The sequence below is a fragment of the Sarcophilus harrisii genome, chromosome 2 (genome assembly GCF_902635505.1).
Source record: "Sarcophilus harrisii chromosome 2, mSarHar1.11, whole genome shotgun sequence".
Taxonomy (NCBI): domain Eukaryota; kingdom Metazoa; phylum Chordata; class Mammalia; order Dasyuromorphia; family Dasyuridae; genus Sarcophilus; species Sarcophilus harrisii.
In genome coordinates this window covers 66997535-67017514 of record NC_045427.1, presented here as the reverse complement: position 1 = coordinate 67017514, position 19980 = coordinate 66997535, and positions in this window count along the sequence as shown.

Sequence of the window (19980 nt, the reverse complement as noted above, 5' to 3'; positions counted from 1 at the left end):
AGAGAACATACATACCTCCAATGGTCTTGCCATGCTGTTCTAATGCCAAATGTATATTTGTGTAAAACCCTATTCTATACAGAACTTTCAGAAGGTAGGTGCTCACATCATGGTCAGAGGGAGTAATATATGGAAAAACTTAAGGTTATTTTGAAGAACTTTGGAATCAATTATGAGATACAAGTACTGTGTCTGCATCAAAGAAGGCACTATGCTCTATGATCAAAGTAGAATTATAGGAGCTCAAATGTAACATGATATGCAAAAGTCCAGGGACAGGTCCACTCCAAATGTTTCTATGGACTATTTGTGCCCAAACTATACTAAAGCATTCAAAGTTCATTTTTGTCTGATCAGTAGTAGTCAGATACTCTGTTCCTTGCCCCAGACATGGTAATGTCATTTTGGTTCTCTTCAGCCATGAAGGACAACAACCAACCACCTACTATTGTTAAGGCACTGTGCTAGGTACTAGGGATACAAGTACAATCCCTGCTAGGAGAATATTTACATTCCAATAGGTTAGGCAAGTATTTACATAAATATATGCAGCATAAATAGAAAAGGAATAAATACATATAATATATTTAAATATAAGTGTTTCAGATTGAGGAAATTTGTACTTGGAAGGGGATCAAGAAAGATTTTATGCAGAATATAGTACTTGAACTGCATCTTAAAAGCAGAACTCTAGGAAAATATAGGAGATGGGAGATGGTGTATTATATGTGAGGGAAAGAAATAAGGTCATTTTGATTGGATCTCAGACTGTAGGGAAATATAAAGAATGAAAGAAAGTAATTTTCAGTCATCCCTTAAAAGATATCTTAGAACCAAGTTATGTAAAGCATTAAAAAGCTAAAAATAAGAGCTTATGTTTTATCCAAGAGCCAGTTGGAAATCAGTAGAGTTGATTGGCTACGAATTAACATTTTATTACAATATGCAGGATGGATTGATTTGGAAAAACAACAACAAAAACCTTTCAATGATCCAACATGAGTCATAGCAATAATATAAGTGGGGAATAATGAGAGGCTTAACTAGGCTGATAGCTGTGTAAAGTATGTGGGGGGCAATGACTTACCCAAAATTAAAATCAGAGATTTTCAAGGCAAAAAGCAAAAAGGAATTGATTATGATCTCACGAGAAAGGGCAACTTTCAACAGACAAATTGTCTGTGGAAAAGTGCAAAGTGCAAATTGCAAAGCACAAGATTACATAGACCCCACTAGAAGCCCCCACACCTGCTTCTGACCTTTTCTCCCCTTGACTGGTGAGTTCTAATTTTCTCAGAAACTAAACATTTACCCCAGAAATACTTTATCTATTAGGTACCTAAGTGATAATGAAAAGAGAGGGGGGGGAGCAGAAGAGAAATATTTGCTTATCTAAGATCATAGAACACCTACAACTTTTAGCTATAGCTCAACTTGTTATTGCAAAATTTCAAGTCACAATTAGGGTGTAAGTCAAAGCCACATTCTCATGAGAGGTCTTCACTCCATTTATTCCATTCAATCCCTTCTCTTTATTTATTAACCTTGAAAGATCTCTCACACCATTCTTGATGCATTTCCTCAACCACCTTGTTCTCAGTCTCCAAGTCCTCTAGATCTGATTTATCCTTTCCCCCCCTCTATTGGCGTCCATTTTCATCCTTTTAATACTCCAAGTCTATCTGGGCCACCCCCTCTATCTTGACCAGTGATGTCTCTACTACCATTGTGATAAGTTGTATCACACAGGGGAGGAAAGATAGAGAATATTAGAACTCCACTTAAAGCTGTGAGCAGGAATCAAAGAACCTGTTTCCACCAGCTGCCTCCAGACCAAAACTACAAAGTATTCAATGATGAGGATCAGGTCTAGAATGGGACATAGGTCAATTTTCTCATTCTTTTGGCAATTTCCTTCATTATCTGTCCATCATTATCAATTTTCACTCAGCAAAAATTTAATTTCCCATAACCTCTATCTTCTTTAGCGAACAAATAGTCTAATACCAATATATGTTGGAGTACTGCTTCTCTAGTCTGAGTGTCCTGGTCTACTAACAAACCCAGTGCCTTTGTCATCTGGTTAGTACTTATTTTGACCATGGCCTGGAGTCTAATGAGCCTATTCAATATACAAATTGGGGTTCTGTACCTCCAACTCCCATCTGGAGCCATCTATCACTCCAACCACTTGTGTCCTCAGTGATTAGAGTATGTAACTCTTCATAAATAAAGATACCCATCAGGAAAGTTAGCAAAAACAGAAATGCTAAAAAGAAACAAACAAACATATGCATTTAACAGCAAATAGATGACTAGACCAAATACTCATTTACTTGCTTATTTAGGATATAATGACCACATATTTTCAGATAGGAAACTGCAAAATCTTACATACTTGAATGTGATCATAGTTTCTACTGAACACTTTGCCCTGATTATAAAAATTTGCAAGAAGAGTAAAAAGCAGGGACATGATTATAATGCAGTAACAATTTCCTCTTATAGTCAGAATCAGGAATAAGAGACAGGTGGGTTCCTATTCAAAGGAATACCACCACTGGGAAACTGAGTCAGAAAGATACAACCTTAAGCAGAAGCCAGGTTTTCCTCCCAATTTTTGCCCATACACTAATGTCTACCTGTAATAATTTGGGATCACATTTCCCTGAATAACTTGTGGCATATTTCTTTCAGATAATGGATTACTAGCTTGATGATACATCAGACAATCATACCCGAATTCAAAATTTCAAATAATAAAATCAGCTACATTCCCAAATGATTTTATCTCAAATAGCAAATTTCATTAATCAAAGTTTTGGGTGAATTTAGCTTTTGGATCAAATATACTAAATATTTATTGGCTACAATCTTACATTGAAAATAGTAATAGATTCATCCTAGAAAGTTCACAGCTTTCATATTTAAGTAAATGGGTTTTAAATTCAACATTACACAAATTATTTTACTTTTTAAAATGTTCAATAACCAATCTATATCAAAACATATTCAGATATTAACGATGTTTAAAGAGACAAATACATAGACCATTGTTCTCATAATCTCTCTAACCAATGGGAATAGCTTAAAAATGTAAAAATACAACCAATTAAAATGCACAAAGAACATAGAATATACTTTCTTAATTTCACATTAAATACTATCAGAATTAACATTAACATATAATTCCTTAAAAACTCATTCTTTGCTTCAATAGAGGGTCTTTTCCTTTTTCCTCCAAATAAAAGAAATCAATCTCATATGGAGAAAAACCCAGATCACTTTGGGGGATAGTTCTAGTTCTTCAACAAATAGGCAAACATTTGTTCCAAGGCAATGCAATCTCTAACATCAAATTAGTAATCTGTTTCTTAAGAATCCGATTTGTTCTTTCTATACTTACCCTGATGAGGCAGATCCACAGTGTATGGAATTGCCACTCAAATTTGCAACTCCTTCCCCATCACTAAGCTTTTATAAGAAACAAAGTATGTTCTTTTATCAGAATCAAAAGTCTCTACCAATCCATACTTATGTACAATTTTTTTTTTCCAGTGTTATTTCACTAACTCTTCTTAAGGCAGCAGAGCTCAAGTAAAAGCTTTCCCCCATCCTATCAAACAGTTCACTATAATCAGTAAATATATCAATTTTCCCATTGGTGTCATATTCTGGGGCCAGGCTTCTTTCCTGTGGAGGTATACCTCATCAATACATTCTTACTTTTAGACATATTACACATCTTTTAAATACAATTTATTTTGCAATTACACATGTCCTTCTACATCAATTTTTTTTGTTTTTATTTATTTATTTTTGTTAAAGGGAGAAAGTAAGACAAACCTTAAGATTCAGAATATAGGTAATGTATAAGTAACTTTGGACCGAATTTCATAAAATTTTACCACATATCCAGATATGACAAAATGTTAAAACAGTTCATACATTTTTTTAACTTAAAATCCAATCAAATACACATTTAAACTTCTAGCTGCAATATTTCAATATTGGTACACATGTATTTCGGGAGCGGGGGGGAAGGAGGGTGTAGGTGTTGAGGTGTAGAACCAAATGTTGAGGTGTAAACCACATGTTGAGGTCTACATTTGAGGTACCTAAATGTAATTAGGGTTTAGTTAAGGTCTAGTGGCAGGTTTGGGGTACAGGGAGTCAAACAGAGTTCCCCTGCAACCCCCTTGGATTCGGCGCAAGGATACAGCGGTATATGAGGTCTAGTAGCATCGCGGATTCCCAATAAAAGCATTTATTGGCCCAGAGAGCTAGATTAATAAAAGAGGTTTATTACTGAGTTTAGAAGTAGGAGATAGGTGAAGGTAGAGATAAGGAGGGCACTCCAGTGAACAGAGGGTCCTCACATGGCGACCATGTTTGGAATCTCTGCAAAGAGGGGTTCCCAGTGTGGTCCTTTTAAGTCGGAGACTTAGCTCGAGGGGCTTTGGGGTGTAGTCGCAAAGTTGGCTCAGATCCGGGTGGGGCTGGGACAGGTCGGGACCTTCTATTGGAATTCAAAGGGACGAGGATTTGTGAGTCAAAGGGTAATTTACATTAGCTAGGGGGGTTGGGAATCAAAGATTGGAATCTTTCCCCCATCATAGGGAAGAGGGGAAGAGGAAGCATGTTGAAGATATTGAAGCACCAGCACAAATCCCAAAAGAATCCAGATCAGCTAAGGATCCCAGCCTAGTCAGGATAGATTCCACAAGCCTGTCCAAGGGAGAGAAGCTTGGAAAATTCCAAAGAGAGCATGTTGTTTTTTGTCTGTTTGTTTGTTTTTTATTTCTGCAGTTTTTCTGTAAGCCTCAAGTTCATGCCTTCAAAAGGCTTTTAGTCATGTGAATTAGACCTACTTAAAATACAATAGACTAACTCAATTTAGCTGATACAGTATAAAGAAACTTAATTGTTAGTCTAAAAAAACCAGAAGCTGTTAAAAGTTTTAGCAATTCTATAACTTTAACTATTTCTGCAGACCAAAACTGGCCAGTTTGAGATCCATAAAAAAGTCAGGTTTTGCTTTTGTTTTTTATTTTTGATGTGACAATAAAACTTTTCCTATATCAGAACTAGTCCTTCCTCTATCTAGCTAAAAGCTATTTGCAAAAGCCTAATTATGTATAAAACAAGCACTTTTAAATCCCAAGTAGCCAGATCTTTTCCATTGTAATTCAGCTGACTGAAATACAGGAGACACCTTGGGGATAGAAGATAGGAGGGGAGTTCTAGAGCTAAAGTCTTAGAAGCCATTAGGCTGGGTATTGAAGGCTCCTTTTAATTTACACACAGTCCTGGAGGGACCAGGGTTGGGCTGGGGGAGGGAAGGATCCAAAGTTCTTCTGAGTGAGCAGGGTACCTGCCCAAACAAAAGTCCCCAAAGTGCTCAATTCCTATAAATTTTGTTACTTCATCCCAATTCTTCCTAAAGCGCTATCTTCCCGGGAAACTTCCTGGGATAGGTTTTTAGAGCCAGCTATTTTACATTGTTCCTTTCCCAAGGTTCACAGTATCTTGTCTTCTTTGATGGACTCACCCGATCTTACTAAAGGAAAATGGGAAAACCCTTTTGGACTCAAATCACTTAGAATTTGCTACTATCAAAGGGAAATGGGACCCTTTTATAGTATCTAACCCTTTAAATTCTGCTAATCGCAAGAACAGTCACAGAGGCAGCTCACTAGTACTTGGTAAAGGAAAAGTTCTCTTACAGACTGGAACAGTTAGTTTATCCCCTATTCTCCAGTTTTTGTTTTTGTTTTTCCCTACTCCGGTTGTACACAACTTACCTGGCTGATTTCAAACTTTTCTCAGCTAACTTATTTCCTGAGCTGAATAAATCCTCTGTCTTTGCTGGCCCACTTCTGTTTTTGCTTTCCCTGAATGTTTCTCTTCAGGAATTTACCCTATTGGAGTTGGGAGTCCCTGAGTCAAGTCTAAGGACTACTAGAGAATTCTCCGGAGTATGTCTGCCCAAGAATTAGATATGGGAGAGACCCCTCACAAGCAGGAAATATCCTGAATAAGACCCCAAAATGCTGTGTGGGACAGCGACCCTTACCTGTGTGGTTCAGACAGCATTTAATAAAAAAAGCTGGACAGATCTCTAGAAGCAAAGCAAAGTTTGTTCTCCTGAGAATCAAGCATCCCACCCATAGACTACACAATTGAAGGGAGGAGGCACAGTAGGGAACAGGGTCAACGCTTTTTATCCCTAAGGCAAACACCCCCTCCCACCACTGACCCTTATCCTTATTGGCTCATCAATTATTGGCCACCAGAATCTTACACTCTAAACTCGGGAATTACCCAAGAAATTGAACTTGACCAATAAGTACATAGTTGCCCATATCTGACCTAAACAGAAAGACACTGATGTCATAGGAGGATAACAAGGGGACTTAAGTATGCCCTTAGGAGGATAGCAGGGAGGGGACTTAAGTATGCCCTTGACTTAATTCTTAAAGTCCTTCAAGTCTACTCAAACTTTGAAATAGATGAAGCCTTACTCGATTTTCACAACTGTCTTGAAAGATCTCACCTCATCTCGTTCATACCGAAAAACAAAGTCTGGGACTCTCAAGGTAAAAAACAAAAAGGGATTTATTATGATCTTAAGAGAAAGGGAAACTTCCAACATGTAAGGTGTCAGGAGAAGAGTGCAAAGTGCAAAACAAAAGATTATATAGACCCCACTATCCCCTTCTGATCTTTTCTTTCCTTGGAGGGTTAGTTCTAATTTACTCAGAAACTAAATATTGACCCCAGAACACACTTTACCTGTTAGATACTTAAATGCTAATGAAAAGGTGGAGAGGCAGTAGGGAGAGTCTCAAATCACAATTAGAGCATAGGTCAGGGCCACATTCTTTTGAGAGGTCTTCACTCAGTTTATCCCATGCAAATGGATTCAAGAAATATTTGAGTAGATAAGGTAACTGGTTGAGTTTTCCTATAGTCACCCACTTAGTATTAATCTGAAGTAAGATCTGAAACATTATTTCCAGATTTATTTTACTTACTATGCACTAGTTTACCCCACCTTTCACTCTTTTCAACTTCGGAGCATTCCACCCCCACCCCCCCACGCTCCAGCAGACTATACTTTTTCGCAGAAAACTTAGAGCATGAGAGGGAGACCCCTACACTACCCACAAATAACATTAGTAAAAACAACTAGGGATAGGGAGAGGAGGAGGCTTTGCTTGTGAGAGTAAAGTAGAATCATTATAGCAATAATTTTAATAAATATTTGTAATTAATTAATACTGAAAATTAGAGAGCATTTTATAAACCTTACCTGATTTAGTTCTCACACCAACCCTATGAGGTAGATAGTTCATTAATTATTATCCCCATTTTACAGATAAGAAAACTGAGGAACAGAGTGTTGGAATCTCTAGACAAAAACACAAATTTCCCATTGTAGAACTCTTTTCCATCATATTACTTCCAGGTGTGTGTCATCATAGAGGATTAAATTTCTTTTGTAAAAATTATCATTTACCTCTAGCTCCCTGGGCCTGGCAATTGATTGACTTTTGAATTAGCCTGTTAGTGATTAAATTTGTGTATGTGAGTTTTCCTATTTCATTTCCTATTTCACCCTAACAAACAGACTTCATTCTTGAAGTCACAGCCAACTTTTTTTTTTTCTTTCTGATTTAATTCCAAGTTCAACTTTCCTCTTCAATTTGTGGCTCATTATAAAATAGCCTTGTGAGGCTTTCCAAGTTCACCGTTTATCATAGCTTTCCCTCTGTGCCAGCCAGCATTTCAGAGCACCTCTAATGCATGAAACAAACATCACTTTTCTAGGAAGGGAGAGAAAATCCCTCATAGTCCTTAGAATAAGGCATTAGGCAAAAATACCTTGGCTCCTCCTTCCTCTAAGTATAGAAATCTATCAGTGTATAACATAGTAATCCAACAGTTGTAAACTATATCCTTTGTTATAAGCTGTTATGAAAGTCTAAGTTCTTCTAACAGAAATAGAAACCTGAGATGAAAAGGGAAGAATTAAGACCTGTCATTAGGGGAGTGTTTGAATAGATTCAGTATCTTCATTCAAAACAAAGGGAGTTCTTGAGCATCTGCAAAATGCAGAGAACTATGTAATGGATTGTGGATGAAAGAAATATAAAACAAGAATTGAATAAGTCCAATGAAAGAATTCTGGAGCATTGGTGTGGTGCAATGAAAGGAGAGCCACAGAATGTGGAAGAAGGAAGGAATCTCAGAACATTTGCATGGGATCTTAAAATGTTAGAATTGTAATGGTACCTTTTATTTAAAAGTGAAACTAATGAGGACCATTAAGTAAATAAGTCCCAACTCTGGCTCATACTCACCAGGTAATCATGGACAAGTCCTATAGTTTCACTGAGCTGATAAATTCAAGCCAATTATATTTATGCTATGTTGTGTAATTGCTATAAAAATCAAATGAGATCATTAATGTAAAGCATTTTAGGAAGAGAGAACAAGCATTTACAAAGCACCTACTATATGCCAGACAGTGTGCTAAATTCTTTACAGATATTGTTTCATATGACATCTAGAAATATAATATAGTGTCTGTTTTTACCAAGCAAATTAGCAGTAAAAATAAGGACTTCAACTAAAATCTTCTTACTTCCCCAAATAGAAAATACCATTATTTCAATAATTACATGTATAGTATGGTCTAAATTTAAATTATAAACCACACTAATTTAAGCAATACAAGAACTAGAGAACTGTCTTCTCTGGCCTTTTTAAACATCCTAAAATATACCAGGACTCCATGGGTTATTGTGAAAAAAAAACAATAATCTCTGAAACAACATTTGTATATATGTAAAATATTATAAGTGGTTATTATTGTTATTATTGTTATCATTATTGCTGTTATAAATGCTGATTGACCTGGTGCAGAGTCAATTTTTGATATTCACCTCAGGGTGAAGGGCCATTCCTTAATCTTAGTTGTAATTATTTTTGTGCATTTTATGCTAAAATATTATTCAGATATACTATATAATTTGGGGCATACCCTATATTAAGATCAATCTACTTGTGGATACATCCTTTGTATGAAGGTAATTTCTCACTTCCCCAGTTATTTAATTGTTCTTTGAACAGTTCTGGCAGCTGCCTCATTATGTATTCCTCTCACTATATTTTATTTTTATTATACAAAGTCACATTGAAATGAAGTGGATACATGCACCATTGACTTTAATAGGATTTTGCATAGTAAGAATAATATACAGGTACAGTGTATTGCATAGAAATAACTTGTGAGGTTAGAATAACAGGATTATTGTGGAATTCCTAAGCAATAAAACTCAATAGACAGTTGTTTCTGCTGGTTTATGGCACTCTTTGGGTGGTGGTATGGGACTGAAGGATGAATAGCTTTAACAACATCAACTACAAATATTCACTAGCATTATTAAAGATGCTGCCCAAAATTTTTTGCTATTATTATTAAAATGGGAATTGTAACAAATTTTTTATCATGATATTTCAAAGATTATAATTTCATTCAGAGGATTATTGCCTCTATTGGCATTTATCTCAGCTCTTCCAAACCTTAGTATATTGTCTTTATGAGTTTCCATGGCCAAAAGATAGTTTTCCCCTACTATCTTAGTCACTATTGATGTAGCTCTCCCACATATAGTTAGGCTGATCTACAAGAATGGGAAAAGATGGGGTTACAGAGCATAATATGTAGGTTTTAGTTTTCATAATTCAAGTACATCTTATTCTCCACTAGAGATCTCTTTTAATGCTTTGTAAACCTTTGAACACCATATTCATTCTCTCTCTTATTACCATTACTCCATATATTTTCTCATGATATTCATATTGAAATAATTCTAGTACAAGTCAATTTTCTTCTATTATTCTTTTTTGTTTTGGAGGGGTTGCTTGTTCCCCTCCCCAAGGCAAATGGGGTTAAATGACTTGCTTAGAGTCACACAGTTATTATTTTACATTTAATTATTCATGCATAATTTTATAGATGAACAATAAAACTTATGTTTTCTTGTTTTTTTAAGTTGGAGAAAATATTCTTATAGAAAATTATTATTTTTAGTTTTGTTATTGATACTCTCCCCTACTACTGTGACTGATTTTTCAATTATAAAAAAAATAGTTAAAAATAAATTTATCTGTAGCTGATATTCTTAAATAACTATGGATAAAGTATCAATCTGGAAAGTGTATTAGTCATTATTTAATGTAACCTCTTCTTTTTTTTTCACATGATGAAAGTATAGTCCAGAGAAATGTAATTTGGCAAAACTCACATACTCTATCATACCACTCTTGTTTTAACAATATACAATATACAAGTTTTGTATATAAACAGCAACTTCAACGAAAGGATAAAAGAACAAAGAATATCTCTGGTAGACCACATTACTTTATTAATAGATCAAATTTTCAGTAACTTTGAGACTTCAAAATAGCCATTGTCATATCCACCTACAGTAGACTAATTCTGCTGTCTCATATGAAGTCAGTGTTCAGGTTCCAAGCATCTTTTACAGATTCTTTTGTTTTCCTTACACTTATATTAAGCTTAAATTCATAAATTCACTTCAATAAAGCTTTATTATGCACTATGTACATGCTAGGTGCTATAAATAGAATGGCAAAAAGGAAAAAAAAGATTTTACTCTTACACACATAGACAAAAAAATAATCATCTATATCTATACTTATATAATACATAAATATTTACATAAAGAGATAGGCACTGAAAGAGACAGAGCAACAGAAAGAGTATTTGTTTTTTTTGGGAGAGCAGTAGGACTGTCTGCTTGGGAGGGAAAGGAAAGGTCTCATGTAATAAGTAGCAACTGAATGGCTCCATAAAAGAGATAGGGATTCCATGAAGTTTAGATGATAAGGAAAATATTCTATTACAGAACAACTTGTGCAAATACACAGTTTTGAGAAAGGATGTAATGTATAGGAAATAACTCATTTGCCTGCTTGACTACAACATGAAATATATAAAAGGGGAAAGTAATATATGACAAGTCTAGAAAAGTAGAAAGGAGTCAGACTCTGAGTATGTTTGAAGGACAAAGAGTTAATTTTGTGTTTTACCCCAAAGGCAAAAAGTCATGGAATCTTTTTGGGCAGAATGTTACCTGTTCTGGTTTGTGCTTAAATAATATCTATTTGGCAGTCGTATGGGAAATGGATCAAAGAGAAGAAAAAAAAAGTCTAAAAGTCTTCTACAATAGTCCAGACAAGGGAGTTGGGAACATGAATTAGGGTGATGATCACGGGTAAAGATAATAGAAAGAAAGAGATATACAGAGAGAATTGACAAAACTAGCAATTAATTAGATATGGAAGATGAGAGAAGATAGAGTTAAGGATGATTCTAAGGTTGTAAATTTCAGTGTCTGAAAATATAATGTGGTCCTCATCAAAACTAGTGAGAGTAGCAGGAAGAATGGTTTTAGGCAGAAAGTTACTGAATTCCATTTTCAATATGTGTAATTTAAAATGCCTCTCCCAGGAGTCTTTCAGATGGAGCTATCCTCCATAAGCTGGTGATAGGATTTTTAATAGATGTAGGTTAATTTTCACCCCATATCTGCAGTTGGCTAAACAAATGACTACAAAGTATTTTCTTATTAGGGCACAAACAGGTTACAATAAAATGGCAACAGTCTGAGAGCTGGCAACCCCACATGTGCAAACTTGATGATTATTTGATGGATTTAGCTAGCAAGGGTCTCTGAAGGCAGGTGTTTTTTTTTTTTTTTTTTTTTTTTTGTTTTGTTTTGTTGTTGTTGTTGTTGTTGTTTTAATTATCATTTATTTATTTATTTATTTGGTTGTTCACCTTCATTCTCAAAGAAGACCAAAATGGAAGCATTATGTTAGAGTCAAGTTACAGCATGTCAGACTGTGAATGATCAGACCAATATGAACTTGGAATGCTCTGCTATAGGTCAGATACAAATAGTCCCTATGAACATTTGGGGTGGATTTTCTAACTTTGCAAATCTTGCATTTCTTCTGAGCTAATTCAATTCTGCTTTGCTAATACAGGGCAGCACCGTCTCTGATGAGGGCACTCCATGCTGAACAAATACTCCTCTGACAATGTCTTCCATGTCATTCAATCAGTTCTATAAAGTTCTTAAGAGATTCCTTGAGAGTTGCTTTTAATGACCAAGATGTGAACACTTGTCCTGTGAGAATTCTTCATAAAATAGTCTTTTTGGCAAGTATACATGGACCAAGAGCTAATATTATGTGCTGTTGTTGCCCCACGCACATTTTTTAAATGAAATGGATAGAGTATTAGAATTAAAAATTTCTCTTTATGCAATACAAACTACTTTATGGCATTCAAATAAAGATGGTGCTTTATTTTTAAAAAGTAGCACTATTCAACTCAACAAATATTGAAATAAAATGAATTGAAGAAAAATTCTTTGAATTTTTTACTTATGGAAGTGAGTTTTTATACCCAATGGGTCATCACTTGAATCATTTTCATGATGTTCCTTGTATATTATTATGTAATATATATTCTAAGTTCCCACCAGTTAATTCAATGTTATAACAGTCTATATTCTAACATTCTTTTCAGTTTTCACATTCTGTATCCTAATGTTTTATGTTCAGTGCTCTATTGTACCTTTGACATTCTATTTTTTAAAGTCCTTTACCACTGAAATTCTACATTCTAAAAAGTTTCCAGTCTTGCATTTCCTTCACAAATTAGTGAGTTCAAAACTCTTTCTATTGACACATTCATTCATGGCAATATAGAGGAAAGGAAAAAAAATAAGATTCATGAAGAGGAAAAAAATAATAAATTTTCTTTTAAAAAAATCCTTGTCTAGATATTTCAGTGACTCATTTGTTCCTGGGAATATAGTTACCAATTGAACAGTTTACATATGCATGGTAAAACATATGACAAACTGTATATTGATGGATGTTTAGTTTAAAAAAAAAATAAGGTGCAAAGAAATACTCATGTGGAAGTTGCCATAGAAACCAGGCATTGTTTCTTAAGAAGAAAAGTAAATAAGCACTTTTCATATAATACCCAAAATTGTCTTGACACAGTGACATTTTTTCCCTAAAGAGAGCCTTTAAATCAATGAAATGTTTCAGTTCCAGCAAAGACAGTTTCAAGAACAACATTTTTTGTTGTTATTATCAACTCATGTCAAAAAATTTGGGTTGGAGAACTAAATTATTCTCCTATCTCCATAAATTTCATTTCTGGAAATTGGTGTCAGTGGAAGAAGTTTCTAAAGTCAGGACAGATGTTTATAGTACTCGTGTCTGTCTATATACATATACATACATCCATAAATATGCATGTATATATATATATATACACACACTTTCATATATATATGTATATATATACAGTCAGTACATAAATGCTTTGTCAAATTTTCCTCTGTTAGCAAATTCACTACCCTCTACTTTAGTTGTTCCTCTCTTCCTTAGACTTCTCTCTCCCTTTTTTATAACTTTTAATTAGAGAAAGTATTGTGGATTATTTAATCCCTTTATACCACACAAGTTGTTGAGATTTACTTGAAATTTGATTTGAACTCAGGAGTTCTGATTTTAAACACAACTTTTTCTCATACATCACTTTCTCCCCTGACTTTCTCTCGTGTGTGTGTGTGTGTGTGTGTGTGTGTGTGTGTGTTTATGTAGACCAAAAGTTTGTGGGAGATTAAATAGAAAGGTTTCTCTCTTAGTTTCAACTGAAGTAATGGTCACTGTTTGACTGTGGTCATAAGAATTATATGAAATACTTGCCCAACCAAGTAGTGGAATGAACTCAACCAGACATATTTTCTTCTTCATAACTGCTTAGAACACTGGTTTTTTAAATGCTTTGATCGTAGGACCTTTTTTCATTCTAAAAAATCAACAATTTGAAAGAGTTTTTATGTGTCCTGTTTATATTTACTGCACTGGAAATTACTATTTGATACTATTATGAAACTAGGCTTAATAACACAGTCACACTGAAAGGATCTTGAGAACTCCTAGTAGTCTCTAGGTTAAACTCTGAGGATAGCTGATTTAGAGAATCACTGGACTTTCTAGTTAGCATATCCAAGGGAACTATCTTCATAAAAGAGATCAACTCTAATTAGCCTCTACTTACATGATTTCAGAGATTATTGGAAGTCAAATCTCTTCCCCATAAATAAAGTTTTTGCTTGTTTATTTGTTTGTTTTCCAATTGTGTTTTGGGTTATCTTGGTGCTCTTGGATTTTATCCAAGATCCTCCCCAGACTAAACTTGATATAGTTTATAACATCTTGTGAACCTAAGGAACAAAGTTACATCACTCTTCAAGCAAAAACAGGAGTAAGAATAGAACCTCAGAGAGAGAGAGAGAGAGAGTTCTGTTCCTGAAATCAGAAAGATTGATCTTTATGAGATCAAATCTGGCCTCAGATATAATTAGCTATGTGACTCTAGACAAGTTACTTTAACCTATTTGCTTTCGTTTCCTTATTTGTAAAATGTGCTGGAAAAGGATATGGGAAGCCACTACAGTATCTTTGCCAAGAAAACCCAAATGGGATCTGGAAGAATTAGAAAAAACTAAACACCACTAAAGAGAAATAATAAGGGCTTTCCTAAAAACTAAGAAAGACGGAGTTATTTTCCCTTACCTAAAGATCTTTATATCACTGTATGGATAATAAGGACTCCCTGTTTCTGAAGCTGGTGTCTATTGGATAACAAATTTGGAGGAAGTAGGTACCATTCCTACTTTCCAGGTAATAACCAGGGAGATACAGAATTCATTGTGGAAAATGTTGGTCAGAAAGAGCAAAAGTTAGAAAAGAAATATGGTATGGCCCAACTTTGCTCTGTCACCTGAAAGAACATCTGCTACAAAGAAAGGTAAAAAGCAGACAGTTGCAGGAAGATCATATACAGGTTTGGAAGAATCAAGAAATTACACAGAGAAAAGCAGTAGAAGAATATAGTTTGGGGGGTAGTATGGCAGAGAGGGCAGCAAAACATTAAGAATATGAGAGGGATGATGAGTTCTAATTAAGTGAAAGGAATCCCTTAGAAGTTTCCTTCATGCTATTAGAACTACTCAAATTCTGGTGCTCATATCCCCAAAGGAAATATGGTAAGAAAAAAACTAGATTATCCTTTGCTATAGCTTTGTAGAAAAATATGGCCAGTGAGTGGTTATCTGTCTCTGCTCAGTGACTTTTGCTCCAACAATTCCCAGCAGGACTGAATCTGAGATAGGGAAATACTGCTGTACTTATCCCGTAAGGAGACATCACTATTTCTCTCTTTCTCACCATGTTATCTTTCTAAACCTTAGGAATCTTGCAGGATGGCAAATAGATGCCAACCACACCTGAAGAGAAATCCTGCCAAGAAAAGATTATATGTGAAGTGTAATTACTTTCTCTAAGCTGTCAAAAAGTCATTCTCATATTTTCCCATCAATGGCCAGGGTCCACAGAGCCTTCAAGGAGCCATGGTTTCCCCAGGTTACTAGTATTGTGAGCCATTAATAAAAGTTCTTGCTATCTCATTGTGGTTCTCATGGTCCTGCTGTACCAAAAATTGTACCTAGGAACTTTGTGGGCTCTATTTTATCTCAACCTATGAGTATACATGGATACACATGTAGGATAGACATACATGTATCTATGTTTGCATATGTGCATATCTACATATATATCCCTGTGCATATGTGCATTTTATATGAGATAGTCTAACATCAATACTTACCTTCTTAACTTTTTGAATTATTATTTTCCTTTGGGGATCTAGTGTGGTAATGATATAAGGAAAATGAGATTGACTAAATGATGCTCCTGGACCATAGGAAAGGATGATTCTTTCCCCATTTACCAGGAATATACTTTTACAAAGGATACAGACCTGTGTTGTGGTGGAGAGGGCAAAGGATTGTTTTACTTCTGCTGCTTCTTTACACTGCCTTTGAGAGCCAGACTTCCTAAATATCATGTAGGCCAAAAGCAGTGAATAAGTGCCTCCCCAATTTTGATCTTCAAGACATCAATGAGCCAAGCTTTAGCATCTAGGAATTTGGCTACAAGTGCAGTGAAGGTAAAGATGATACAGGAACTGAAATGGAGAATAGAAAATTAGAAGGTAATTCTAGTTTGGCATTATTAAGTTTGGCATTTATGGAAACTCCTATTAAGTGAGTAAGCTGAAGGGCCAAACTGATTTCTCCATATTTCCATATTATTGGCTGGGATCCTAAAAACTCGTTTCAGGGATATATGCTTCCTTTATTTCTTCTGCCTCTAAGTTTGAACAACTAGGTGGAACAGAGGATAGAGGGATAGTCTGAAATCTTGAACACTTGAATTAAAATCTAACTTCAAATGCTTACTAGAAACACCATCCTGGGAAAGTCATTACCTCTATGTGCCTCAGTTTCCTAAAAAGCATAAAATGCAATAACAAAACCTACTTTACAGATAGGTTGTGAAGGCTTATTCTCTTTCCCTTCCCCAGAGATGAAAGAATGGGTGGTTCAGAAATTTTCCCTGCCAAACTTGAAAATTTAGAAGAACAAGTAGAAGGAAGTTTAGAAGATAACTAGAAATAGATTTCTTGCATCAAAGTGTTTGACATTTTTCTTTTTGTTCATTTGTTCCTTTTGTTCCTCTTTTTCTTCGTTCTTCCTTCCTTCTCTCCCTCCTGTTCTTCTCTGCCTCTTTAAATATTTGAGTATTATAGCCCTCTATTGTTATGTGTGGTGGGGAATATGGGAGTTAGGGTCCTGATGTGGAGATCATGACTAGAGAAAGGAGAACTCAAAGCAATATTCTAAAGGCTAGGAAGTTAATAGATACAGATACTGCCATGGAATCATAAAATGTTGGAACTAAAATGTACCATAAAGAAAACAGAATCCATCTCTAGGATATGGAATATATGTATAGATACACTTCTAATTACTTTATTGTGGTGGAAATAAACTGGATTAGGCATAAAAGACTCAAGTTTAACTTTATATATATCATTAACATATTATGTGATGCTAAATAAGAAATTCATCTTCTGTGGAAAGAATTGGATAAAATATTACAATACATGATCCCTAAGCTCCTTCTGCCTCCATATATTTATGATTATGTGGGTATTTGCATGTATAAATACTTGCCTATCACTTATAAGTTTATTATATCTTCTGAATGTATACAGAGAGATATGCAGAGAATTGCACCAAATTTAACTATCATGCTATAAACATGTATACACATAAATGCATGTGTATATATGTATAGAAATATGTATATTTCTATATACATGTATATGTATATGTACACACATGTATATGTAAACACACATACATATGCACACATATAAAACAAACCAGCCTGATCTAAGTACAACTTTCTTCATACTGTGAGTGCCAATAAAACAATACTCAAGAAAGATAACATATATCAGTTTCATGGGATCACAGGCAGCACTTAGGGAATTTGAGGGCTTAAGGACAAGCCAATTCAAGATTCTCTATAGGGACCATACTGATCCTAACAAATGATGAGTTTCTCTGGTGAGATATGTCCTGTTAATCAGTGCAGCACTTCCTCTGCAGACAGTTTAGGAAACAATTGGAAAGAAAAAGAATTTTGGGAGAGTATTTGATTTTTCAGTCCTTTAATAGATCCAAAATTTCAACAATACTGTCATCATTTTGCCTAATGCTGATCTTAGAATCAAAATGTTCCATTTAAGCTAAGTAAAACCCTTGTCAAATCCCAACTTGTTGTGTTAAGTGAAAATAATCAGAAATCAGTGATATCATTAAATAAAAACATAGGTGAAACATTTCCCCTTTCTTCAGTTTTATTTTAGAAATTTTCCTTCAGTTTCCCTGATGGAGTGGATGGATGAATGAATAAAATGTATAGGAAAAATGGTGATACTGACAAGAGAAATAAATAACTCAGGAAAAGATAGTGGTTTCCATCACTGCCTGCCTCTGTGACCATGGGCTAATCATCTCTTCTCTCTCTTCATTTGTTTATTTTTTTTTTTATAAGAAGGAGGTGGAATAAATATCAAAAATTCCTTCTACTTCTGACATCCTGAGATTTCTCTTCAGTATATACCTATAATTGTCACCTATATTTCAGTAATTCTAGTAGTTGACTTAGCATTTTTCTATAATCCAATTCATCTTTTTGGAAAGGACATTCCTAATGAACTAATGGTATTTGTGAGATTTGTTTACTAATTTAACAGTTATTTCAAAATCACTGTTTTTAATTACATCATTATATAAGTCCTTTAAACAAATTTCAAGCAATTTTAACTTGTGGTTGCAAATTAAATTATAAGGCCACACACTTCTAACTGAAGTAGAAAATGAAAATAATTAAAGTAAAACTGAAATATCTCACATTTTAAGTATGGAAAAAGTAAGATTTCAAACCTAAGAAGAGAAGTCAGTGAAAAAATGTCCTTCAAAGAAGTATAAATACATTGCTGAAAACCCACAGAAATAATAATAAGGTAGTTTATGAATTAAAATATATTTTAAAGATTTTTTTAGTATAATGATTTTGTGAGGAAGATAGGTAATAAAGTCATTATATTTAACCTTCCTCTACCTTAGGCAGGTATGATGGACCATAACAGTCATAAAACATAATGCATGGGTGTTATGGGCCAGAACTTGAAACAAGGTGCTAAGTCACTGGAATTGATAGAAACAATGCTTATGTACTTGGTTCACAACTTTGGAGTTCACACCTTTGGGAGAGTTCACACATTGGTTCGCACATTAGAGTTCACACATTTAAGAAAAGATATATATGGAGGAGCTTCCATTAGCCCACTGGAGACTTCAGGAGATTTATGAGTCCAGGAGATTCACAAGTCAGAAGCCCACAAGCCCACTCTCAGAGTCAAGACAGATTCATTCCAGATTCCACCTTTGTGCTGGCTGGAGACTTTGGATTCAGAGAGATGAGAGGCTGAAGCTGGCAGAGGCAAAAGACTAGCAGCAAGAGCTCTTGGAATCAAGGAGATAGATAGGCCTCTCAGAAAGCTAACCAGTCTATTTTGAAGGTGACAACAAAGGATATGGACTTTAACAGCTGGCTGCTTTTGAGGTGATTTTACTCTGAACTGAAACTAAGGCTGCCTCCAGAAGCTCCCCAAGAAACGGGCTCCACAGAGAACCAGTATAATTTAGAGAAGAGAACATTACGCATTGGTGATTTAGGTACAAATTAATCATTTATGAATCTTAGAAGGGATATGGGAAAACTGGAACACTAATTGTTGTTGGTAGAGTTGTGAACTGATTCAACCATTCTGGAGAGCAATTTGAAACTATCCTCAGAGAACGCTAAAACTGTGGATACTCTTTGATCCCAGCAATGTCATTATTGGATCTGTATCCAAAGAGATCATTTTTGTTGTTGTTGTTGATGATGGTCCTTCTTTCTCAAAGAGGACCAAAATAACATTACTAGGTTAGAATCAACTTACTGTGTCCAATTGTGGCTAATAAGACCAACAGGAACATGGAATTACCTGCCACAGGTCAGATGCAAATAGTTCCTATGAATATTTGTGGTGGATTCTCTAATTTTGTGCATTTTATGTTTCTTCTGAACAATTTAATACAGCTTTGCTCATAGACCACACCTTTTCTGAAGAGGGCACATCATTCTGGAGCATCCCATGCCAGTATCGGCCATGTCATAGAATCATTTCTAAATTCTTTTTTTTTATATATATTATAGTTTTTTTATTTACAAGTTATATGCATAGGTAATTTTACAGCATTGACAATTGCCAAACTTTTTGTTCCAATTTTTCCCCTCCTTCCTCCCATCCCCTCCCCCCAATGGCAGGTTGACCAATACATGTTAAGTATGTTAAAGTATAAATTAAATACAATATAAGCATACATG